Here is a 26,714-nt window from a genome sequence, read left to right as displayed (position 1 = left end):
GTGGACTGACTATTCTACACATCATTAAGGCCACTGCCTTGATATTGATTTCTCTAGACTATGCTCAGTTTCTGATTTCCTTAACACTCCTTTCCCTTCCTCTGATCATCACCTTATCAGCTACATACTCTCCCCCAGTACTTTCAACTCTCTGCTGTCAAACTCTACCAAGCCTCCTCATACCAGCAGGAATCTTAACTCTATCAATCTTCAACAGTTTCCACCTCTCTCCAACACGTTCTCTCCCCAACTTCAACAATATATATATATATATATATATATATATATATATATATATAGCAGCACCACATTTTTACAAAACAATAGCAACAGCCCTTGATAAAGTGGCTCCAGCTACTCTTCCTATTCCGTGTCGACTTTGACACGGAATATGAACACACAAGAAACACAACTTCAGAAACTTTCTCGCAAAGCAGATCATCATTGGCATAAATCTTGTACTTCTAATGATTTCCTCACATATACTACTATCTACCACTCGTAATCAAATGCTCTGGGCACCGCTGAAAAAAACTTATTTTCAATCTCATCTATGCTCAGGCTTCTAACCCCAAACACCTTTTTAACACATTTAATTCTCTTCTCAAGATTCCCACTCCAAACCCTTCCAACTACTATCAATGCCCAAGCTCTTGCTTCCTATTTCAAAGACAAGATTGATTAGATCCGACTTAAAATGGTATCCTCTTCCTCAACAAACAACCAGCTCAGTTTCCTCTCGGTACCTCCTCTTCATTTAACTCCACAAATGAAGATGAAGTATTTACTCTCTTCTTATCTTCCTACTTTTTTACCTGTCCACTTGATCATATACCCTCACAAATCAGTAGATCCCTGTCTCCTGTGCGCATTCTGAACTAAAGTAAAATCTGTAATCTCTCTCTCTCTCTCTCTTTACTGGCATCTTTCCATTACTATTCATGCACGCAGTGATTACTCCTATTTTAAAAAAAAAAAATTCAGACCCAAACTCTTTCTCAAATTACCACCCCATCTCTCAGCTCCCATGCACCTCCAAGCATCTTGAGTGAATTCCCTACACTCATCTCACACACTTTCTTTCCTCACACAACCTTTTGGTCCCTTCTCAGTCAGGCTTTCGTTCCCAACACTCCACTGAGACTGCAGTGACAAAGTTTGTTGATGATTTGATCACAGCTAAATCTAAAGCCCATTACCTGCTTTTAGTTTACCTGGATCTCTCTGCTGCATTTGACACTGTTGACCATTCTCTTCTCATAAAAACGCTACAATGCCTAGGTCTTCAGGACACTGTCGTATGCTGGTTCTCATCCTACCTATCCAATTGCGCTTTCAGTGTTAGTTTCACTGGATCCTTCTCATCTCTGCTTCCTTTATGAATTGGAGTTTCACATGGCTCAGTCCTAGGTCCTTTGCTTACCTCTAGCTAAATCACTACTCTTTGAAACCTATTAAGCTCCTTTGGATTTCAGTATCATCTCTAAGTGGATGATATCCAAATTTATATATCCTCTCCGGATCTCTTACCATCAGTGTTAGCCTGTGTTACTGATTGTCTTTCTGCCATCTCATCAAGCATGTCCTCTTGCTAACTCAAACGTAATTTTACAAAAACAGAGCTAATAATATTACCACCAACCATTTTTATTTCTGTTGTCACCATGACATAGAAACATAGAATTTGACAGCAGATAAGAGCCACTTGGCTGCCCATTTTTTCACCTATGGTAATCTCAAATCCTATTTGATCCTTGTAAGGATATCCTTAGTTCTTTGTAAGGATATCCTTATGCTTATTCCAAGCATGTTTAAATTGCTCTACTATATTAGCCTCTACCACCTCTGATGGGAGGCTATTACACTTATCCACTACCCTTTCTTTGATGTAAAGTGACAATAAATCCTAACTCACAAGCTCGCTGCCTAGATGTCATACTTGGCTCAGATGTTTCCTTTGTTCCCCTCATACAATTTACATCTACATCCTGTTACATACATCTAAAAAACATTTCCAGTATATGAACACATCTCACACAAGACTCTGCAAAAACTGCATTGAATATTGCAATATCATCCTTACCAGTCTTCCCCAAATCACACTGTCACCCTTACAATTATTTTACATGTGCAGGCTAGATTAATTTTCCTTGCAAATCATTCTTCCACTGCTGAGCCGCTCTGTCAGTCTCTGCATTGACACCTCTGTCCTGCACATGACCTGCGTCTCTCATCCACTCTCATTACCTGCTCCCATTCCTGGTTAGGACTTTTTCTGGGCTTCCTCCGCTGTGTGGAATACCCTCCCTCGCACAACAAGACTTTCTTCTACTCTTCAAAACTTCAAGCGTTCTCTGAAAACCTACCTCTTCAGGCAGGCTTCTTAAATTCCTCAACCACACTCTTAACCTCCCTAGGGCACCTCATTACCACAGTTCATACAAGACAACTCACTGACTCCCCCCCCCCAACATTGCTGTGTGACTGGATCATGTAGTGCAGTAAGCACTTTTTACCTTTGCAATGGTTAGATTAATATGCAATATATAGCACTTGACATCATGTATCTATTGTCCTATATATTGTAAGCTCAAGGGCTCGGCCTTCTTACCTCTGTCTTTATGTATTACCAAGTATTGCTTTAATTATTGTGTTTGTTCCCATTTATAAAGCGCCATGGAAAATGCTGGTGCTATATAAATGAATGATGATGATGTTATTGTATGTAATTTGTTTGTATCATCATCCCTTCAATGAACAACAATGTGTAATATGCCAGGGCTTTATATTAAAAGGATAATAATAATATTAGTGCTCAGTTTCCTGGTTTAAATCAATTTAACTTAACAGCTAACAAAAATAGGCCCAAGAGACACCTACAGTATGACCAAGTTTTGACAAATATGTCCAAAACCTAGTAGCTGGCTCCAAAAGTTAGGAGACTGTGAAGATACCGGGTTTATCTGGCCCAAAGCTACCCACTTCACGCTGGCTGGCCACCCACGGGTGCCTTCCTATGCCAGGGAAGTCTACCCAGTACCTTCTAGGATTCGTATAGTTACTCAGGCAAATGTAGTTCTAAAAATAAAATAGTATATTTATTGTCATAAAAACAACACTAGAATATTATGAACACACAATAAATAAATGCCAAGCAGTTTTACCACATCATCTGTCCCTTACCCCACTAGCTTAAGGAGTTATAGTCACCTGGCTGTCCAAACTTCACGACCCATGGATCTCTCTCAGCTGCATATTAAGACTCTAACTAGAGAATGACAACTCAAAACTAGATCTTGCACTCTTCATGAATGAAATCCCAGAATGAACACCCTGCCCCCCTGCAGTCGTTCCTTATATTTCAGGTCTAATTTCCACCATCTTTACCCTCCCTGGGCAAACCCCTGGGTCTATTCTTCTTAACCATTGGTCAGTGCAGGACTAGGGGGTTTGGACAGGGCAGTGAAGATGAGCTATCCTTTCACAGAAGCCCCCTGCTGGGGTGCAGACAGAACGTCTGGACTAGTCCTAAGGAGAACAATTGATGCTAATTTGGCTTCCCCTGCTTCCAAGGATAAGGTAGCAGTGAGCCCCTCTTAAAATTAACCCCTTACACTACTGTGTGATGTCACAGGGTTCCATGCTTCCTGTAGAGGAAGGAGGGGGGGGGGGAATGAATGCAGCTCCAGCCCTCTCATCTGTATTGTGGACACCACCTGCTCTTTACCCATAACCCTCCTGGCTTCAGTTTAAGGACAATGAATAACATTACTGCAAGTCATCAATATATAATACACAATATACATATTTACATTGAAATACAATGTCCCCTTAACCACATGTAATTGGACAATGCAGTTGTAGTCTGGTGAGCTGGGGAACAAAAGCACGGGCTATAAAAATCCACATTATGTGAGAAACGAGACACAGAATCATTAGCGTATCACACTCGTTTCATCACAGAGACATATCTGGTAATAGATATATTACACTGAGCAATATCTGGTGATAAATATATAAAGCTAAATATACTAAACCTAGAATAGTGTGCTGAGCTATACTTGTTTCCCAATAAAAAAAGTTGAGTCTGGAGTTAAGTGTAATATGCAGACATTAATATGTTCAAACAAAGTGACTGTCAGCTCTTTCTCCTCCTCAGCTTCCTTCTGGCTAGTCCAGTTCAGAGTATTTATCAGCCTGCTGTACTGCCTATTAGTGATCTTTACTGTACTGAACTGAAGTCTGGCAACAAAAATGGGATGTGAGTGTCGCATGGCATGGTAGTTGGAAAAAGGGCCATGACTGATGGATGGCCCAGTCTGGCTGCATGACATAACAATGGAAGCAGCACATGAAAGGGTGGGCTATTAAACAGTGATAGAACTGAAGTATTGCCATCCGGGAGTATGCTATGAGGATGATGGGGAGGAAGGGCAAAAATGGAGATTGAGAGACTTGATTGAAAGTAGAAGCTGCAGATAAGGAATAAATAAAGAAACTTTGGTTTTCTAAAAAAAATGTAAATGTAGTTTATCCTGATCTCTGCTTATAAAACGCTAACTGATTAACTGAGGTGTGACGAAATGAGTGTGATAACACTGTAACCATCCTGTTCTCGTTTCTCACATAATGTGGATTATAGTACTTTTTATAGCCCTTGCTTTTGTTCCCCAGCTCACCAGACTACAACTGCATTGTCTAATTACATGTGGCTAAGGGGACATTGTAGCTCAGTGTAAATATGTATATTGTGTATTGTATATTGATGACCTGGCAGTGAGGTTGTTATTCATTGTCTTTAAAGTGAACCCAGGGGTGTATGGCTAGGGATCATGTTGAAAGATACTAACTGGGCTAAACTAATTAGTGTCCATTGTTCTCAGAAGACTATTCCAGACAGGGAATGTAGCAGGGGAGGAAGGACAGCTCATCTTCACTCATCTCTCCAACCCCCCCTAGTCCAGCACTGACCAATGGTTAAGAATAGACCCAGGGTTTTGCCTAGGGGAAGGGAAAACACTGTGGAAATTGGACCCTAGATATAAGGAGACACTCCAGGAGGGAGGGGGTGATCATTCTGGGATTTCATTCATGGAAGGTGCAAGATCTGATTTTTGAGTTGTCGTTCTCTACCAGAGTCTACATATGCTGCTGAGAGAGATCTATGGGTCGTCGAGTCAGGACATCTAGGTAACTGTAGCACCTTAAGCTAGTGGGGTAAGGGACAGATGATGTGGTAAACCTGCCTGGTATTTATTTACTGTGTGTACATAATAATCTAGTGTTTTAATTACAATAAATGTATTGCTGCACTTTCTAACTGTATTTGCCTGAGTGACTGAGAACCCTAGAAGGTACTGGGAAAGACTTTCCTGCCATAGTGAGACACCCGTGGGTGGCCAGCTAGCGTGAAGTGGGTGGCATTGGGCCAGAAAACCCGGTATCTTCACATGAGGTCTGTGCCAAGTTTGTACATTTCCATGCTGCATCTGGTCATTGGGAATAATAATGTATTGTTTGCTCTATCCCCCCAAAAAATTTTAGGCAAATAGGTACCATAATCGAGGGTGTTTACTTTTCATTTTCAGCAAAAACAGGCAAAATGGTTTTGCAAATAAATGCATTTTTCATTAAGTTAATTAACCCTCTAAATATATCATAAATTTTATTCTGCAGCTTTGTTTGCAGAGTTATCAAATACATGTACTAGTATTAAAAGTTTGGTCTACTTATGTAGTCCAATATAGAATGTATTTTCAAAATTTATTTATGACAAGCAGGCTCACTCGGCTTTGCATGGGTCCGATTAGTGAGGTGTAGTTTATTTTATATATTACCAAATTATTTGTTAAATAGACCAAAAATGCTATTTAGAAAATAAGGTTAGTTGCTTTGTCACATTGTCGATATGTTGTGTTGTTCCTTCCAGCAGTCAAACAATTGTTTACAACCAAAAAATTATGTTTTCAATATTGTCACTTTGTCACATTGTCGCTATGTGGTCTAATATGTTACTTTTTTACTAAATAACTATGTAAGATTTGGCAGCTTGACCGACAAAGCTTTGTAAGATATTTGGCAAGAAAGAAAGAAACAAACTTCTTCTTTTGTAAAGATATAGATTCTTTATCATTTTCATTTTTTAAAAAGCTTTTGAAAGTGTATTTGTTTATTCTTTTTTTAATAATTTAAATGTCATTTTTTAAGTTTTGATTGCTACAGTATGTGTTAGCATGCACAGGGTTAGGTGTCATTAAAGTTCCTTACAAAACGGAAATGTTTTGTGAGGTCACATTCCCTTTTTCTCATATCTGTATGTTTATTCGGAGAACCATATGAATTAGCAGTCGTAGATGGCAATGAATGCAGGGATATATAATAATTTTGCATCTTATCATGAAAGGAGTTGAGAGGACAGGTGGTGTTTTTCTACTCATGTGTCTTGTATTTTACCCAAATGCAAAACTGAGATTTTATTTTGTGGGATAAGAAGTTTAAATGAGATTTAAGGGGTGGAGAGAGAGCATTTATGGGGGCATACCGGACCTTATTTAGAGTCGGACGCAAAGTCCGTTTTAGGCGCATCCCACAAAAAAACACTATCACGCATTTGCAGAAAGCACCAAATCCGCCTGCATCTTGGACGCAATTAACACTTGCGACAGCTTGCGACTGACTACGAGAGAATGGGAGGAACGCGGAATTGTGAAGGCGTGACCATGTAAATACATCCTAGTCACAGTGAGGCGCAGACGCAACACACGTCAAAACAGGGCTAAAGCTGTGCGGCAGGAATTAGGTGGCGCAAGCAGTTCAGGAACTGCTTGCAGCTCGATAGGGTATTAAGAGTGGGATTCAACTGGCGTTACTTGCCACTCGTAATACCCTACCAAGCTGCGGCACACTCCCACTCCTACACTTCTTAAATGGACTTTGCGTACAACTCTAAATGAGGTCCACCCTGTTCAGTGGGGAGACAAAGAGCTTTATTCTCCCCACAAAAAAAACTATTTAACAATACACATACTCCGCAGAGAGACAAAATTCAGGCATAGGCTTAAACTTTTAATGTGACACTTTTGGGACTCCAGGGACACTTTAACACATTTCTACCAATGTTATAAAATTAATAAACTGTGCAATAATAGTAAATGAAATAAAGATAGTCCTGGGGGTAAATGTATCAAGCTGCGATTTTTTCATCAATTTGAAATCACTGAAAATTGCTCGAGATCATTGGCGCTTTTAAGTGCAATATATTAAACTGCAATTTCTGGTGATTTGTGTCGATTTTAAAATACCTATTCCGCTGGTGGTTTAGTCAAACTGGAGATTAAGCAAAAACTCACCCGAGATTTAACAGGAAAAAAAAAACATGCTTTTAGAGCTATCTGGCCAATGTTAACATGAGCATCTGCATGCTGCCACTTGTAGTGCCACAACTATGTACTTTAAATGGTGTCCCCATCTGGAAAGTTTAAGTCTTGGCTCATCAAAAAAATATAATTATTGCCGCACTGGTAATGAAATAATAAGCAACTATAATATAATAAAATAAAATAAAAATTCCTTACATATAATCATTAAGGAAATTTGCCCCACTAATTTATTCATAAAACAATTTGGCCCTGTAAGAAAATGAATAATAATTTTTGCCCCTGTAAACAAGAAATCATAATTATCCTCATAATTAGAACTTGTATTTTGTCTCCTGTTATGTTAACATTGCCCTGCAATGTAACAGTGATATGTTTGCTAATCCCGCCTATGCAAAGCAGTGTGTTGAATCTAGCGATTTTCACTGCAATCTCTGGCGAGTTTGCAAAATCTCAGCTTCATACATATGTTGATTTACATTCCTAGAGTGGCAAAACGTCGGAACTGCAATTTATAGCGATTTTGGGAATGGTTATTTCTTTAAAAAAAATTACTTTACTGGTATTTTTCTATCAACTCGCACTTTAATACATTGGCAGGTTTAAACTCGCCTGAGAAAATCGAAAAACTCAAATCATACCTTCATACATTTACCCCCTCATGCTCCTTCATTCCAGTGATAGATTTAAGACATGAATATGCCTTCAAAGATCATTATATTAGGAGATGTAAGGAATTGTTGAAATTAATGAATTTGATGTCCCAGATATTTTTTTAGGCTGGAATTTTGATGGTTTTACTTTTTCCGCCAGGCACATTTGCATCTGTACCCCAGCGGGACAGTTTCCAAATGCAAAATGTGAGCATTAAATAGACAAATAGGTGCATTTGTGAAAAAATACAATACCATAAGGGGACATTTTGCTGAATAGAGAGAGATCATTGTTCTCTATAGACCTCATTTAGAGTCGGACGCAAAATCTGTGTAAGAAGTGTAGGAGTGGGAGTGTGCCGCAGCTTGGTAGGGTATTACGAGTTGCAAGCAAACCCCAGTTGCTTCCCACTCTTAATACCCTATTGAGCTGAGAGCAGTTCCTGCAGCTAGCTAACGCTTGTGCCACCTAATTCCTGCCGCACAGCTTTAACCCTATTTTGACGTATGTTGCGTCTGCGCCTCACTGTGACTAGGATGCATTTACATGGTCACAATTCCGCGTTCCTCCCATTCTCTCGTAGTGAGTCGCAAGCTGCCGCAAGTGTTAATTGCGTCCAAGATGCAGGCGGATTTGGAGCTTTCTGCACATGCGTGGTAGTGTTTTTTGGTTAGATGCGCCTAAATCGGACTTTGCGTCCGACTCTAAATGAGGTCCTATATCTCTTGGAGGATTCACTCAGGTCACTGAATTGTATAGCCGCTTGCTTGCCACTGATGTAGTTGCTGTAATCCTATGTATGGACCTGCCCTTGCCACTATATTGTATCAAAAAACTATTTTTCCTCCTTACCGAAATGCAGCATTGCATTACATTGCAGAGTGGTGTATGCCTCTGCATTTTCTATGTGGCATGATGCTTCTATTTCTGTGCTGTTAAACATGTTTATAATAGTACTGCATGGATTAAGTCATCAAGATGATGTAGATTGCATGATGAGTAATTATTTGCTGACGATTATAAGCATTTCATGTCAGACCATGATGTACCATATGGAATTCTAGACATCCACAGTAATAACTACAATTTTAAGCTTTTAACACTTGAAATAAAAATGATCCTGATGTCCTTTGTCATTATTATATAACAAATAATATAGGGTTAAGCAAAATCTATTTAAGAAGAAATTATAAATAATCAAAATAGTTAAGGAGGTGTCTAAAAGTAGTAGACTGTGCTTCGAGGTAAGATTTGCAGATTTCAGTTATAGCCCAAAAACATAAATACATAAATACATTATACATAAATACCATGTAAAGTGTCTGCTCAACTTAACCATGAATGGGTGACTGTACCTATCTGCAGCATGGTTGTATATTACAAAACATGCACTGTGAACAGAGTTCTTAAAATGAAACTAGCTAAGTTTATAAAAGCTTACCTATAGCTTATATGACACCATGCCAATTAAGTCACATAAATAAAAACAAAATCCTCAGATACTTATTTTAGTAGCTGTGATGAGATGTTTAAATATACACATTAAATAGAACACAACTAGGAGAAACTAAGATGAAAAAAGTTGAATTGCAGCACACATTGCCAGACAGCATCTGAAAATTCAATTACATTCCAGGGATGAATAAACATAGGAATAAATGTGTATGATGCAAACATAGTATTACTATTTTATAAGTAACTAGTTCACTTCTTTCTTACACATGGGCACCACACTGTAAGAAGAACATAGGATAATTAAAGAAAGTTCAGAGGACAGACTAATAGAGGGTACAAAGAGAACTTAGAAAAACTAGGTTTGTTTATATTGAAAGAAAGTGCTTTAGAAGTGACCTAATTAATATGTATAAAGATATTAGAAGCCAATGCAAAGATTTGTCTAATAAACTTTAGTACCAATGGCCACAGGACATACATTGTGAATGGAAGATAGTTTTTTATGAGCATAGGAAGGGATTCTATTCACTAACAGAATATATATATATATATATATATATAGAGAGAGAGAGAGAGAGAGAGAGAGAGAGAAAGAGTAGATGCCTTGCTTACAAAAATATTCAGCTATAATTGAGGACTTTAGGGGGTGACTGGTTCATAAAATGTAACTATTTGCCATATTTTGGGGTCAGAACGGAATGTGTTTTCCGACTGTAAGATTAAATTATCAACTGGCACCTTGGTGGTTTTGTTTTGCCTCTGAATTTCTGAAAGATTGAACCCTTTGGACCTGTGTCTTTTATTCAATCTTTCAAGTTGGTAGACATATAGGAAGGCCAAACATACATGGAAAATTAGCATAATGATGATGATATCAAATAATTTTGTGTAGGTTTCATCTGGGTTCTCCAGTTCCCTTGTACAGTCCAAATACATACTGGTAAGTTAATTGGCTTATGATCTTAAAGTGTGCGTTTTTGCATGGTATAGCTCCAAGACTGAAGTCACTGATTTCACATTCTCTGTAAAACGCTACATATTATGTTGGCGCTGTAAAGGATAATAATATTTTTACACTGTCACTATTAAATGTATTAGCAGCAAAATGGAAAAAAAATGAAAATAAATTAAATGCTTCATGCCTGGAATAAGAAAACATAATTTCTCTTCTTGGTTAATTGTACTAAAAGGTACAGTACATGACACACGGGTAAGCTGGAAAGCTTGTTGTCTAGGTACAATAGTCAACTGTGAAATAATATGGGAGAGATGGCTAACATGTATGTAAATATGAAATGTTTATGGTCATATTGAAAGTCAAATAAGAATCGAGAGTAGTAACAAAATAAAAAATCCTACAAACAAATTTCAGTAAAAAAAACAACCCATTTTTGTATATTATATTCTAACAAACTTGCTTCATTGTAAAGTAATTTACATTGTTTTATTGCTGGAACTTTTTCCTTAATCCCATACAAAATGCAAATAATGTATTAAGTAGAACAACATAATTACACTTGTTTTTAGCATCATAAATGTTGTCCAGGTTTATCACAGGTTTTCATGGACTGACAACATACATGTTATAAATACGGGTTTCTTTGCTGCATCCTATTATGTCAATAGAAGAGGTTCTAATGTAGCCAGAGCTATTAACAACAGTCAGAGGGCTACTAATGGCCCAGAGAGGCCCTATTAAGACACTATATATTTTAGATAGTAATTCAACTAAAAATGTTCACAAAATTGTCTCATTACAAAATTTTCAAATACTTGAACTATGCAATATCAGAGGTCAGCACACCAATCAAATATTAACACATAATGGCACAAGCGATGAGGACAATAGTAGTCACAGCATCGTCAAGCGACCACGTTGACTACCAATGAAAGAGATTATTTTTTTGTGTATATGGGGGGTGTTAACACAGATGTCTATAAACTAGGTCACGCTTCCGTCATATATATATATATATATATATATATATACATATATATATATATATATATACACACACACACACACACACACACATATTTGTTGGCATGCTTCACACTGATTAGGAAAGTAAAAGGGAGTTATTTTCTGTAAATGTGCTGTATTAGTGATAAGATAATTAGTATTCCATTCTAACACATTTCTGCAGATTTAAATATGTTTACTTAATGGTCACTGCAAAACATAGGTGAATGCCTCTGCACATGTAATAATAACGCCTCTAGATTGTGCATCTGGGTTTCTGGTTTGAGTTTGTGTATGTCACTCCCACTACTGACCATTAAAGAGAACATTGGTCTATTCATCTCCTCTTGGTGATGCTTTTGGCCATCTGCTCCTGATGTGAGAGGGTGTAACTGTCAAAGGTCCCCCTTTCACCATTGTTTATAACACATAAAGTATTTCCCATATTCTGTTATTAAAATCACTTTTTAGGAACAATAGTTAATATGTAAAAGACACGATTAAAGTACCTGGATCCTGTGATAAATTTTTCAGTCTGTCAAACTCTGGCAGTCATAAGGTGAACACACTCTTCTCACAACTGATTTTATATGTATATGCCCTAATTTTAGACTTAAAAGAGGCAGGAAAGAAGGGGTAGAGAGGGAGGGGCAATGTGAGTCTGACAGCACTGACATCGGTAGTTGATCATTTAATAAGATAAAGAAATACCATCACCTGCAGAATTCTCTCAATTTTCCAGTCTAAAGTTGCATTTCTGTACAAATCAAATATTCTTGGCATCTGCAAAACAATTTTAAATTCTACGTTGTATATTTAGCAAGAAGTGGGTAGAAATTGTGGCCCTAGGAAATTTAAATTTGGAATAAAAAAGAACATTATATTTATGTATGTTCATTTGACTATGCAAATATAACAGCTATTTACAAATAGAGACATCTTTGAGCTTGTCTTTATGCTGCAGTAGCAAGAATCTGCCATAATAAAGTAGTTAAAATATATGGATAAGCAGACATTGCTATAACAATGGGGCAGCACAGTGGCTAAGTGGTTAGCACTTCTGCCTCACAGCGCCAGGGTCATGATTTCAATTCCCAACCATGGCCTTATCTGTGTGGAGTTTGTATGTTCTCCCCGTGTTTGCATGGGTTTCCTCCCACACTCCAATAACATACTGGTAGGTTAATTGGCTGTTATCAAAATTGACTGTAGTCTCTCTCTTTCTCTCTCTCTCTCTCTCTCTCTCTCTCTCTCTCTCTCTCTCTCTCTCTCTGTAAGTTAGGGAATTTAGACTGTAAGCTCCAATGGGGCAGGGACTGATGTGAATGAGTTCTCTGTACAGCATTGCGGAATCAGTGGTGCTATATAAATAAATGATATCAAATGACCACTTTGGTGAATAAGTAGTTTTTGATGTACTCTTGAGTGAAAATTATTATTTACCATGTTGCAACCTCCCCCCTTTTCCTTGCTTTTACAGCTGGGGCCCGCAGAGGAAAAAGGGAGAACACACTGCACTCTCTCTGTCACGACTTATACGTTGCGTACCTGCTATCGTTGGCACTACTCAGAGGAAGGTACGGAATCTAACGTGCCCCTGGTATTCACCAGGGACCTCCACAAGGAGGTATGGACTCCACTGCAGGAGCACGCAGGTCGCGGTCCTTCCACAAGTCAAATAGCGAGGTACAGGAGGAGAGTGTCAGACTGGCGGGGTCGGTAACTGTGCTGGTACACGAGGAATATCCGGAGGGATGGTGAAACAAGCCGGGTCGGTAACGTCTGGAACCGCAGTACAAAAGGGAGATCCAAAAAGGGTGGTCAAAAGGGTCCGGGTCAGAAGGGTCACAGGCAAACAAGAGAAGTCAGGACCAAGGCTAGGAACTGGAAACACAGGAAACGCTTGAGTAGCGTCCCGTTGCCTAGCAATGGGGCGCGCATGCGCAGATGGCCAGAACTTCCGCATCTGGTTGCCAGTCAACCAGAGAGAAGCAGGCAGCCGTCCCGAAGTGACAGTGGGACGGCACCTGGCAGTATATCCTCCTCTTCTTCCTCCTCCTCCTGTTTGGAGAAATTTCTTGAGTAACAGAGGGGCGTGAAGATCTTGTTTGTCACCCACGACCTCTCCTCTGGACCGTATCCTTTCCTATGGACGAGAAACTGTTGTTTGCCATGAAGAATGCGAGAGTCTAGTATCCGACTGATCTCAAATTCAGTTCTAGTGGAAGATTGTACTGGTGGAGGTCGGCAGGGAGGTTTGAAGAATTAACGATACATGGAAGGTATTATGACATTTCAGAGAAGGAGGCAGTTTCAACTTACAGCACACAGGATAAATGACTTACAAGATGGTATAGGGACCAATAAACCGTGGAGCTATCTTCATTGAGGAAACCTTTAGTTTCAATTCCCTGGTGGATAGCCCCACCTGGTCCCCCACTTTCAGGAGGGGAGTAGACCTCCTATGACAGTCTGCAAAGATCTTGTGGTGCTGTGTAGCCTTCAGTATTGCTGTTTTGGTCTTGGCCCAAATAAGAGCGAACTCTCGATAGAGGGTGTCCACGTGAACGTGTTAGTTATGGGAGAACTCTGCCCAGGGAAGAAATTGAGACCACTTATTCTGATTGACAGAGGTGAGACACCGTAGAAAAGTCTCAAGATCCTGATTAATTTGTTCGGTCTGGCCATTGGTCTGGGGATGATACCCCGAAGAGAACTTCAACTCTATACCCAGGTTTCGTCAAAAGGTTCTCTAGAACTGGGAGGTGAATTGGACCCTGCGGTCAGAGATAATCTCCTTAGGACAGCCATGTAACTTAAAGATCTCTTTGATAAAGATGTCGGCAAGACGACCGGCAGTAGGCAATCCAGTAAGTGGGATGAAGTGTGCCATCTTGGAGAACCGGTCAATAACCACCCAGATAGTGTTAAACCCTGCACTGAGGTGTAGGTCTGTGATGAAGTCCATAGCCACGCTCCCCCAGGGAACGTTGAGGATGAGAATTGGACGGAGCAGTCCCACCAGAGCTCTTCTAGGAGTCTTGTGTTGGGCAGGAAGTGATAAATTTGCATATGTCAGTACGTACAGTAAGCCACCAGAAACGACGACATAGCAACGTTGTAGTCTTTTTTATTCCGGCATGACCCACAATGCGAGAGGAATGAGCCCAACGTAGAGTATTTAGTCGTAGATGGGGTACCACAAACGACCGGCCTGGAGGAGGGGGGGAAGGCTTGGTTCTGGTGAGAGCCACGATATTAGAAGGATCAATGATGCACTGAGGTACCAACGGTTTTAGGCAATCAGAGTCGTCAAAGGAACGGGATAATGCATCCGCTTGTCCGTTCTTGGCACCAGGACAGAACGTGAGCGTCATGTTGAACCGAGCAAAGAAGGGTGCCCATCGGGTTTGCCGAGGGTTATGGCAACGAGCCTCCTGGATGAATACTATGATCAGTAAACACAGTAACAAGATATAAATCCCCCTCCAGCAGATGACGCCATTCCTCCAGCGCGGCCTTGATGGCTAGTAGCTCCTTATCCCCAATGCCATAATTGTATTCACTAGGAAGAAATCATCTGGAGAAAAACCCACATGGAGTGTGAGTGCGAGAAGGGGATTTTTGAAATAACACGACTCCAATACCCACAGAGGATGCATCCACTTCTAGGAAGAAGGGTCATTCCTGAAATCACTGGGAAAGGACTGGAGCCGAGGAGATTGCCTTTTTTAGTATCATGAAGGCAGAAGTGGCTTCCGGGGACCAGACCCTAGGATTGGCAGATTTCCTGGTTAAGGCTGTGATCGGAGCAATGATGTAGGAAAAGTCCTCAATAAATTAGCGATAATAGCTTGGAAAGTCAATGAATCTCTGAATAGCTTTAAGACTGTCAGGCGCCGCTCGGCGCCCGCCCGCCCGTCCATACAAGAACGTCTGGTTGCCTAGCAACCAGACGCGTCATTTCCCCTTCCGCCCGGCCGGCCAGCCTAGACCCAGAAGCGTCCCCGTTGCTAGGCAACAGGACGCTGCAGATAGAGAGCGCTACGGCGCTGCCCTATGACTAGCGCTACGGCGCTACAGCTATTACAGCACCACTAGTGCTGAGGGCATTGGTTAGCAGCCCTATTTAAGTGCCTCTGACCTCACCTCCTGTGCCAGAGTTTCAGGTCCTTTCCTGTCCTCCAGCGTTCCAGTGTTCCTGTGTCTATCTGTTTCCTGACCCTTGCCTTCCTCCAGTTTATTGCCGTTTGCCTGTGACCATTGTGACCCGGATTGCCTTGACTACCCCTTTGGATCTCCCTTTGTACCTCGCTGTCAGAACGTTATCGACCCGGCTTGACTCACACCCCGTTTGAATTCTCCTTGTGTACCTGCATTACCCGCATCATTGCTGAACCCGCCTGTCTGATATCCCTCTCGTGCTTCGCTATCTGACTCGTGGAAGGACCGCGACCTGCGTGTTTCCTGCAGCCAAGTCCATACCTCCTTGCGGGGGTCCCTGGTGAACACCAGGGGCACGTTAGACTCCGCGCCTTCCTCCGAGTAGTGCCAACGATAGCAGGTACGCTATACTAGTCGTGACAGTAAACTCTGGCGATGACTACCGAAGGAACGGGGGAACCCTCAGCCCGGGACCTTCTCATTCATTTGGCTCAGCGAGTAGAACAGCAAGAAGCAGCCCAAGCACATCTCCTACAATGTGTTCAAGGTATCGCTACACGCTTCGATGCCTTACAAGGCTCCCTGCCTGCTGCTCCTGCCATTACCACCGCCCCAGGGGCGTCCGCCAGTGTGGTTACGGTATCCACTGCAACTTCTGGCATGCGTATCCCCACACCTGAAAAATACGATGGAGATCCCAAGAAATGCAGGGGTTTCTTGAACCAGTGCTCCATCCAGTTTGAGTGCAATGCAGGAGCATTTCCTTCAGAGCGAACGAAGGTGGCGTTTATGATCTCCCTCCTGAGTGGTCAAGCACTAGCCTGGGCTTCGCCTTTGTGGGAAAATGGAGACCCTCTTCTTAATAACACCGGCTCCTTTATTGAAGCTTTCAGGAGAGTCTTCGATGACCCTGGGAGAGTAGCCTCTGCGGCCACCAGCTTGCTGAACCTGCGTCAAGGCAACTTATCTGTTGGGCAATATGCCATCCAGTTCCGGACCTTAGCGTCAGAGCTGAAATGGAACAACGAGGCGCTGGTCGCAACTTTTTGGCAAGGTCTAATCGACCGTATTAAGGACGAACTAATTTCTCGGGATCTCCCCTCTGATCTTGATACCCTAATTGCGCTATGCATTAAAGTAGACCTACGCTATCAAGAACGCACCCAGGAACGTCCTGTCTCTAAGCGGGTGGTTCCTCGTCTGGCTCCTCAATTTCAAAACCCAGTTTTGCCTATGGATGAACCCATGCAAGTAGGACGGTCCCGTTTATCCCCAGAAGAAAGAGAGAGGCGCTTCAGGCAGCGTCTCTGCCTTTACTGTGGCGATTCCGGACATGTTCTCAAGGTCTGTCCTAAGAAACCGGGAAACCCGTCCTCCTAAACGGTAGCAGGGAGGCCGGTTTAGGAGTATCCACAGTTGCTCCCTACTCAAAAAACACCCCTGAGCTTCTTATGGCAGTCACCCTGAGCACCCCTAGAGGTCCCTTCTCCACCACGGCCTTTGTGGATTCTGGCTCCTCCGGGAACTTCATTTCTGCCACTCTCATTGCTGGGCTTCAAATTCCAACTCTCCCCTTGCCTCAACCATTATCGTTAACAGCAGTAGATGGGAACCGTGTCAGCAGTGGCTCCATCTCCTACATCACGTCACCTATTCGGTTAATGGTTGGAGCCCTCCATAGCGAGATGATTCAGTTGTTGGTGTTGCCAAAATCCATCAATCCCATTATCTTGGGGCTTCCATGGCTACGAAGACACTCTCCGCAGATGGATTGGGACCGAGCTCAGGTTACTCGTTGGGGTACAGAATGTCATCATAGATGTCTACCTAGTGTTCTGCCTCCTGATTCCCAAGTTGTTGCTCAGTCCACGGTTACGGAAGTTAGCCTTCCAGCTGCATACACCGACTTCCAAGATGTATTCAGTAAAACGGAGGCCGAGTTATTACCTCCCCATCGGCCCTGGGATTGTTCCATCACTTTGCTTCCCGATCAACCTATACCCAAGGGGCGAACGTATCCCCTTTCTCGCCCAGAGACCCTGGCAATGTCCCAATATATCAAGGAGAATCTGGAACGTGGTTTTATTCGCAAGTCTACCTCTCCTGCTGGGGCTGGATTCTTCTTTGTCAAAAAAAAAGACGGGTCCCTGCGCCCATGCATTGACTATAGACCCCTGAATCGTATTACCATCAAGAATCGGTACCCGTTACCTCTTATCTCTGACCTATTTGACAGAATCAGCGGGGCTCAAGTGTTTACTAAATTAGACCTACGAGGGGCCTACAACCTCATTCGTATAAAGAAGGGTGACGAGTGGAAGACCGCCTTCAATACGAGGGATGGGCATTTTGAATACCTGGTAATGCCCTTCGGTCTTTGCAATGCCCCCGCCATCTTCCAGAATTTCGTTAACGACATCTTTCACGATCTATTGTACACCTCCGTAGTCGTTTATCTAGACGACATCCTAGTGTTTTCTAAAGACTTGAGTTCTCATCAAGAACAAGTGAGGGAGGTCTTACGAAGACTGCGCAAATATCATCTTTATTGCAAATTGGAAAAATGTGTTTTTGAAGTTCTCCAAGTGTCCTTCCTTGGGTTCATTGTGTCCGGCTCCGGGTTACAGATGGATCCCACCAAGGTGTCATCCATCTTGAATTGGCCTCAACCGCAGAGTCTTAAAAGTATCCAAAGATTCATTGGATTCGCCAATTATTATCGACAGTTCATCCAAGATTTCTCGTCCATCATTGCTCCAATTACAGCATTAACTAGGAGATCTGCCAATCCTAAGATATGGTCTCCAGAAGCTGTTTCTGCCTTCACTATTCTGAAGAAAGCCTTTTCCTCTGCCTCTGTGCTCTCTCAGCCGGATCAACAGCGACCTTTCTTTGTGGAGGTGGACGCCTCTTCAATAGGCATTGGAGCCGTGTTATTCCAAAAGACACCTTCAGGTACCCACTCTCCATGCGGGTTCTTCTCCAGACGATTTCTTCCCAACGAGATTAATTACGGAATCGGAGACAAGGAGCTTCTCGCTATTAAAGCAGCCTTGGAGGAATGGCGGCACCTATTAGAGGGAGCCCTATATCCAGTTACCATCTTTACAGACCACCGAAATTTGACATTCATTCGGGAAGCTCGCTGTCTGAATCCTCGGCAGGCCCGCTGGGCATCATTCTTTGCTCGCTTCAACATGATTCTTACCTTCTGTCCAGGTGCTAAGAATGGGCGGGCAGACGCTCTATCTCGTTCTTTTGATGATACAGACCGCCTGAACCCATCAATTCCTCATTGCATTATTGACCCTTCGAACATCATTGCTATTACCAATACGGTGAAGGATGTTCCGCCCACAGGACGATCATTTGTGGAACCACAATTACGACTCAAGGTGTTGCGTTAGGCCCATTCGTCCCGTATCGCGGGTCACGCGGGCATAAAGAAGACCACATTCCTTCTCTGCCGTCGGTTCTGGTGGCCTACCATACGCGCTGATATACGGGACTTTATTGCAGCATGTACCATTTGTGCCCAACACAAAACTTCCAGGAAGGTCCCTGCTGGGTTGCTCCAGCCCCTACCTACGCCGGATGCTCCCTGGGAGAGTATAGCCATGGATTTTATTACTGACCTTCCCTGCAGTTCTGGATTCAATACTATCTGGGTTGTCATTGACCGATTTTCTAAAATGGTGCATTTTATTCCTCTTTCAGGTCTACCTTCAGCCAGTCACTTAGCCGACACATTTATCAAGGAGATCTTCAGACTTCATGGCTGCCCTAAGGAAATTATCTCTGACAGGGGAGTGCAATTCATCTCCCGGTTCTGGAGGGCTTTCTGTAAAAAACTGGGTACGGTGTTAAAATTCTCATCGGGATATCACCCCCAGACCAATGGTCAGACCGAGCGGATCAACCAGGATTTAGAGACTTTTCTCCGTTGCTTTACCGCTGATAATCAAAGCAGATGGTCGCAATTTCTTCCCTGGGCAGAATTCTCACACAATCACCATGTCCATGAATCTACCGGGTTTTCTCCATTCTTTATTGTGACCGGGATGCATCCTATTATCCCAGATCCATTTCCCAATTCTTCCTCCTCTGTTCCAGCGGTGGACTCACTTTATCGAGAATTCTCTATCATTTGGGCCACAACCAAAGCAGCTCTACAAAAGGCATCACAGCACCATAAGATCTTTGCAGATCGCCACCGTAGGGCTACTCCCCTATTGAAGGTAGGGGATCAAGTATGGCTTTCCACTAAAGACTTAAAACTCAAAGTACCATCTATGAAAATGGCTCCACGTTTTATTGGTCCTTACATCATCTCACAAGTTATTAATCCAGTGTGTGTTAAACTAAAGCTACCGGCTTCTTTACGATGTCATAATACTTTTCACGTGTCCCTACTCCGGCCATTGGTGCTTAACAGGTTCTTTGTACCTCCATCTCGACCTCCTCCGGTTCAAACCTCCTCTGGAACAGAGTTTGAGATCAGCCGGATCCTGGATGTCCGCATTCGCTACGGGCAACAACAGTTCCTTGTGCACTGGAAGGGATTTGGCCCGGAAGAAAGATCTTGGGTGGATAAACCAGACCTTCACGCTCCTCAGTTACTTAAGAGGTTCCTCCAAACAAGGGGAGAAGGAGGAGGGCATACTGTCAGGCGCCGCTCGGCGGCCGCCCGCCCGTCCATACAAGAACGTCTGGTTGCCTAGCAACCAGACGCGTCATTTCCCCTTCCGCCTGGCCGGCCAGCCCAGACCCAGAAGCGTCCCCGTTGCTAGGCAACGGGACGCTGCAGATAGAGAGCGCTACGGCGCTGCCCTATGACTAGCGCTACGGCGCTACAGCTATTACAGCACCACTAGTGCTGAGGGCATTGGTTAGCAGCCCTATTTAAGTGCCTCTGACCTCACCTCCTGTGCCAGAGTTTCAGGTCCTTTCCTGTCCTCCAGCGTTCCAGTGTTACTGTGTCTATCTGTTTCCTGACCCTTGCCTTCCTCCAGTTTATTGCCGTTTGCCTGTGACCATTGTGACCCGGATTGCCTTGACTACCCCTTTGGATCTCCCTTTGTACCTCGCTGTCAGAACGTTATCGACCCGGCTTGACTCACACCCCGTTTGAATTCTCCTTGTGTACCTGCATTACCCGCATCATTGCTGAACCCGCCTGTCTGATATCCCTCTCGTGCTTCGCTATCTGACTCGTGGAAGGACCGCGACCTGCGTGTTTCCTGCAGCCAAGTCCATACCTCTTTGCGGGGGTCCCTGGTGAACACCAGGGGCACGTTAGACTCCGCGCCTTCCTCCGAGTAGTGCCAACGATAGCAGGTACGCTATACTAGTCGTGACAAAGACATTGTGGCTGGGGCCAATCCAGAATAGCTGTCACCTTGGTGGTATCTATGCGCAGTCCCTGGCCTGACACAATGAAACCAAGAAAAGGTACTTGTGTTACCACGAAAACACACTTCTCCAATTTGCAATAGAGGTGGTATTTCCGGAGTCTGCATAAGACCTCTTTGACCTGTTCCTGATGAGACTTCAAATCCTTAGAAAATATCAATATATCGTCTAAGTAGACTACCACAGAGGTGTATAACAGATCCTGAAAGATGTCATTGATAAAGGTTTGGAAGATAGCCGGTGCATTACAGAGGCCGAAAGGCATCACCAGATACTCGAAGTGCCCATCCCTGGTATTAAAGGCCGTCTTCCATTCGTCCCCTTTCTTGATGCGAATCAGATTGTAGGCCCCACGAAGGTCTAATTTGGAAAAAAATTGTGATCCACTGATTCTATCAAAGAGATCGGAGATGAGAGGTAATGGATATTGATTTTTGATGGTGATACAGATAAGAGATCGTTAATCGATACATGGACGGAGAGACCCGTCTTTTTTTTTAACAAAGAAGAAGCCTGCCCCGACAAGGGATGTAGACTTGTGGATAAATCCCCATTTTAAATTCTGTGATGTATTGGGACATTGCCAACATCTCCGGACGAGACAACGGATACGTCCGCTCCTTGGGAATAGGCTGGTCAGGAGACAGAACAATGGCGCAATCCCAGGGATGATGAGGAGGCAGAGTCTCCACTTCAATCTTGCTAAATACATCCTGGAACTCCATACATGCAGCAGGAAGGGTAGTTAGGTTAGAGTGAGCGATGACCTGAGACTTGGGAGGCAGAACCTTGGACAAGCATCTGTGAAGACATCTTGAACCCCATGCTGTAACCTGAGCATGACCCCAATCCATTTGAGGTGAATTCATCCTTAACCATGGTAGTCCCAAGATGAGAGGATTAATGGACTTGGGCAAAACCAGAAATGGAACCATCTCGCAATGAAGAGCTCTTGCCATCAATCGGACTGGGGAGGTAAAGGAGGAGATGGAGCCATTAGTGACACGACTACCGTCGACTGCCATTAAAGATAACGGTTGAGGCAAGGATTCTAACGGAATATGGAGCTGAAATGAAGTTCCTGGAGGAGCCGGAGTCCACAAAGGCCGTGATGGAGAAAGGACCTTTAGAGGTGCTCAAGGTGACAGCCATAAGAAAAGAAATTCTGGGGAATTTTTGTAGTAGGGAGCAACAGTGGATTCTCCTAAAGCGGCCTCCATGCCACTGTTCAGGAGGAAGAGTTTCCCGGTCTCTTGGGGCAAACTTTCAGAAGGTGTCCAGGGTCTCCACAATATATGCACAAACGTTGTTTGAAATGTCTCTCCCTTTCCTCTGGGGACAATCTAGAACGTCCTACTTGCATAGGGTTACCCACGGGCAGAATAGGATTTTGGAACTGGGGCGCCAGCTGTGGCATGACCCGTGTATTAGTGGAACGTTTCTGCGTGCGCTCTTAATAGCGCAAATCCACTTTGATACACATCGAGATGAGGGAATGGAGATTCGAAGGAAGGTCTCTGGAAATTAGCTCATCTTAAATACGGTCAACCAGTCCTTGCCAGAAAGTTGCCACTAGCGCTTCGTTGTTCAATTTCAACTCGGAAACCAAAGTCCGGAACTGAACTGCATATTGACACGGACAGGTCACCTTGATGGAGGTTCAGCAAACTTGTGGTTGCAGAAGCTACTCTTCCGGGGTCATCAAAGACCCTCCCAAAGGCTTCAATGAAGGAGGTTGTGTTGCTAAGGAAGGAATCCCCTCGTTCCCACAGGGGCGAGGCCTAGGCGAGTGCTTGACCGCTAAGGAGGGAGATGATAAATGCCACTTTGATGCGTTCTGGCGGAAAGGCCCCAGGGTTACATTCAAATTGAATAGCGCATTGGTTTAAGAAACCCCTGCATCTCTTAGGATCTCCATCAAACTTTTCAGGTGCCGGAATGCGCAGACTGGAGGCAGCTGTAGAGACCATGACCACACTGGAGGATGCAGCCGCGGAGGAGGTTATAGCTGGAGTAGTGGGCAAGGAGCCCTGTAAAGCATCAATGCGGGTAGTGATACCTTGGACACATTGTAGGAGATGTGCCTGGGCTGCTTTCTGTTGTTCAACCCACTGGGCTAGGTGCAGGAGTAAATCCCGGACTGAAGGTTCACCAGAACCCTCCGTAATCATGGCCAGAGTATACTGTCACGACTTATACATTGCGTACCTGCTATCGTTGGCACTACTCAGAGGAAGGTAAGGAATCTAATATGCCCCTGGTATTTACCAGGGACCTCCGCAAGGAGGTATGGACTCCCCTGCAGGAACACTCAGGTCGCGGTCCTTCCACGAGTCAAATAGCGAGGTACGGGAGGAGAGTGTCAGACTGGCCGGATTGGTAACTGTGCTGGCAAATAGAAGTACACGAGGAATATCCGGAGGGATGGTGAAACAAGCTGGGTCAGTAACGTCTGGAAGCGCAGTACAATAGGGAGTTACAAAAGGGGTGGTCAAAACTGTCCGATCAGAAGGGTCACAGGCAAACAAGAGAAGTCAGGAACAAGGCTAGGAACTGGAAACACAGGAAACGCTGCAGGCAGGTTAGACCTGATACTCTGGCACTGGTGTGCACACAGGAAGCTCCTTATAAAGGCTGAGGAGCCAATGGGACAGCAGGGTGCGGCGGCGCTGTTCTCAACTGCCGCCTCAAGTCTTGAGTAGTCTTGCGCATGCGCAGAAGGCTGCGCCGGGCGGCCGGATCTTCCACGTCGCCAGGCAACCAGACGAGCTAGAGAGAGAAGCAGGCGGCTGTCCCCAAGTGATAGCGGGACAGCGCCTGACGCTCTCCTCCTCTTCTTGTATGCTGCGTAACCATGTTATGCAGAGCAAGTTACGTAACAAGAAATTTGTCTGCTTCTTGTTCAGTCTTACTCTGCTTACAGCAAAGCAGAGAATAAGTCAGATTGGGAGCATTCAGCTGGGGAACGCAGGTGAAGGCTCACTGTACTGTGTGGAATAATATGAATTGTGCTATATAAATAATGCTAAATAAATAGTAAACCTTCACTCACTAACAAGGAGTTGCTTTACACTTCCAACTGCTGTAATGGTCATTGACATGCCAATCAGGGGTAGCTGCCCATGAGGGGGAAAGCTCAATATTGCAATATCTGCAACCTACGCAAACATTCTGCAACACTTCGAATAAGGAATATCTTTTACTTAAATATTAGTTGTCGAACATAGTGGGTGGTTTATGCTTTGCTTTTGGCTTGCAGAAAGTATATATTGGACAAATCAACAAGGAATTGAAATGTATTGAGAAACTTCTACCATTACATTACTAAGGAGAGACAATCAGCTTAAGAAAATATTGACAATGATAGCCTATGCCACCCTGTGTTTTGTGTTGCTGGGGACCGGTTGGGCTTGCCTTGCCACCGTTCCCTTGTCTCTATTCTAAATATGCCCTCTAACCAGAGTAAGAGGGGCTTTTGTTGCTGCCACCACTGTACTCCTTTGTGGTGTCTAAAACCACGTCCTTCTGGGTAACTCTTGCTGCTAGTGTACCCACTTTCTGATACACCTGGATTGGTACCCCTGATCTCTGGCCTTCAGATCAGGGTTGCTGTGAATGGTTCCCCCTGGCCTATCACACTGGGCAGAGCTGCAGATAGCGGGCAAAGTGTTGGTACTGGAATGCTGGGTCCCAAACTCATTACGGATTAGATTTGATTAGAACCCAAACGGATTAGATTTGGTCTAATCTGCAGTTCACAGGAATTGTAGCAGGAAAGTAGGCATCAAAGCGGGTTCCTTAAGCAGTGATGTTTTTTAGCTCAGGTCGTCCTGAAATGGACAGTTACATGCTAGCTTGAGGTATTAGTTCTTTGCAAAGATATATACCTTAAACTGTGTAAAACAAATTTGTATTAATAAACACCTAATTCACCAATATATTCTCTTTTTTTCTTTTTTTTAGATATTCACCCTCTCTTCACTCCAACTGTAACAATTCACTTGTGGGATCTAGTATTCTTTAGTTTCCCATCATACATGCATATAATATTGAGGCCTTGATGTTTTATTATCTATTATTCATCTTTTTCACATGACTAATTTAAATTTTTTTCCTAATCTTTATATATATTTTTTATTTTAGTCTGGTCATGCTATACAGCTCTCATGAGGATTAACCTTGCTATAACATTTGGATATACGAGATTCTATTGAACAGCTTATTTGGACAAAATTCATGCTATATGAAGATCAGGTATGATGATGCACCTCTATTTGGTGTAATATCTCTTATATCATTTACCTTTGGGATCCCTCTTATATCTTTCATATTATAGTTATTTTCGGGACTCGGCAGTGGAACCCTGGCAACTTTTAGTCTAGAGAGCAAACAAGCAAGATGCCCAGGCTCTTCTAACAGCGCACCACAATGGAAAAGTAAAGGACTAAGGGGCCTATTTATTAATGGATGCATCTCCCCCAGTTAATTTTTAACCTTTATAGCAACGATAAGGGATGATATAATGTGGTTATTTATTAAAATAATCATTCTTACTTTACTTTAGCAATAACTTCGGGATCTAACAGGGAGTCTTTAATGAACATGAGTGAATCATTTTTGGTATTTAACAAAGGGGAGAGCACAAAGTCTGCCGGAGAGGGATCCGAAAATCCCTCTCTTGCATTGCTCTCCACATAGGGCAGAATGGCTAATACCATCTTCAGTTATCACTGTACTAGAATCTGCATGCTGTACAATCAGAACATTCCACAAATGAGGAAACAAGGTGCTAAATTATCAATGCCATTGATGCAACTCTTTTCTCACACAGTATTGTCAGGATACCAAATATTGTGTTTAAATCCTAATTTTATTAGTCTTTGATGCCCTGCTCTCAGACAACCCCTGGGGTAAATGTGTCAAGCTGAGATTTTTCCGACGGGTTTGAAAAACCAATCAGATTCTAGCTATCATTTATTTAGTACATTCTACAAAATGATAACTAGAATCTGATTGGTTGCTATAGGTAACATCTACACTTTTCTAATTCGCTGGAAAACTCTTAGCTTGATACATTTACCCCCTGATGTTCAACAGTAATATGTAATATCCCTATGGTGAAACCTTTTTGTTGTCAGTAAGAGAAATCTGCCCTCATGACTGATAAGGGAAAAAAATGAACTGCACATGTTCATAAAGGGTTTGCAAATTGGCCAAGTTAAATCTAATCCTGATTGGGAGAGGGGGTAGATTGCCCTCAATCAACCAGAATGGCTGTCCTGCTCATACATCCACTAGGTTTGGTGCAGTAATTCATTTAAATTTAATGTGAATTTGTAGCAGGGGTGGAGACTGGTTTTGGCGCTATATAAAGAGCATATGTTGCTGTATTCTGGCTATTCCATCTTGTACTCCTGGGAGTTTGTGAGTTGGAACTGTACCCCTAGTGAGAGGTTATGGCTCCTGCTAAAGTGACTGGAGAATCAGTAGGCTACTGAAGGGCTGTGAGGATTGGCAAGTATTCTTCCTTCATTGGGGTCTCTATCGTGTGGATAGCAGACCGTGTGTGGCAGTGCCAAGGGTGGAGGTACTGCAGCATTGATGTAAGGTCATGATCAGCTATTCAGTGGTGGCCTTTGAAACCGATATAGTGCTGTTACTAATCCATTGAGAATGTTGCCTACTTTGTG

General features: G+C 43.1%; 1 protein-coding gene across 1 annotated transcript in view; it reads right to left on the bottom strand.

Annotated features, from left to right (window-relative positions):
- ZAP70 (zeta chain of T cell receptor associated protein kinase 70) overlaps positions 1-12,039 on the bottom strand; it is an 80,245-nt gene extending 68,206 nt beyond the window's left edge. Inside the window, exon 1 of the mRNA XM_075204676.1 lies at positions 11,958-12,039. The gene's annotated coding sequence lies outside the window, so the exon portion shown is untranslated. The remainder of the gene's footprint in view (positions 1-11,957) is intronic.
- Between the last annotated feature and the right edge of the window lie 14,675 nt (positions 12,040-26,714).

Source organism: Mixophyes fleayi, chromosome 1 (genome assembly GCF_038048845.1).
Source record: "Mixophyes fleayi isolate aMixFle1 chromosome 1, aMixFle1.hap1, whole genome shotgun sequence".
In the NCBI taxonomy this organism is placed as follows: Eukaryota; Metazoa; Chordata; class Amphibia; order Anura; family Limnodynastidae; genus Mixophyes; species Mixophyes fleayi.
Note: the sequence above shows the minus strand (reverse complement) of the source record. Positions and strands in the feature narration are given on the sequence as shown.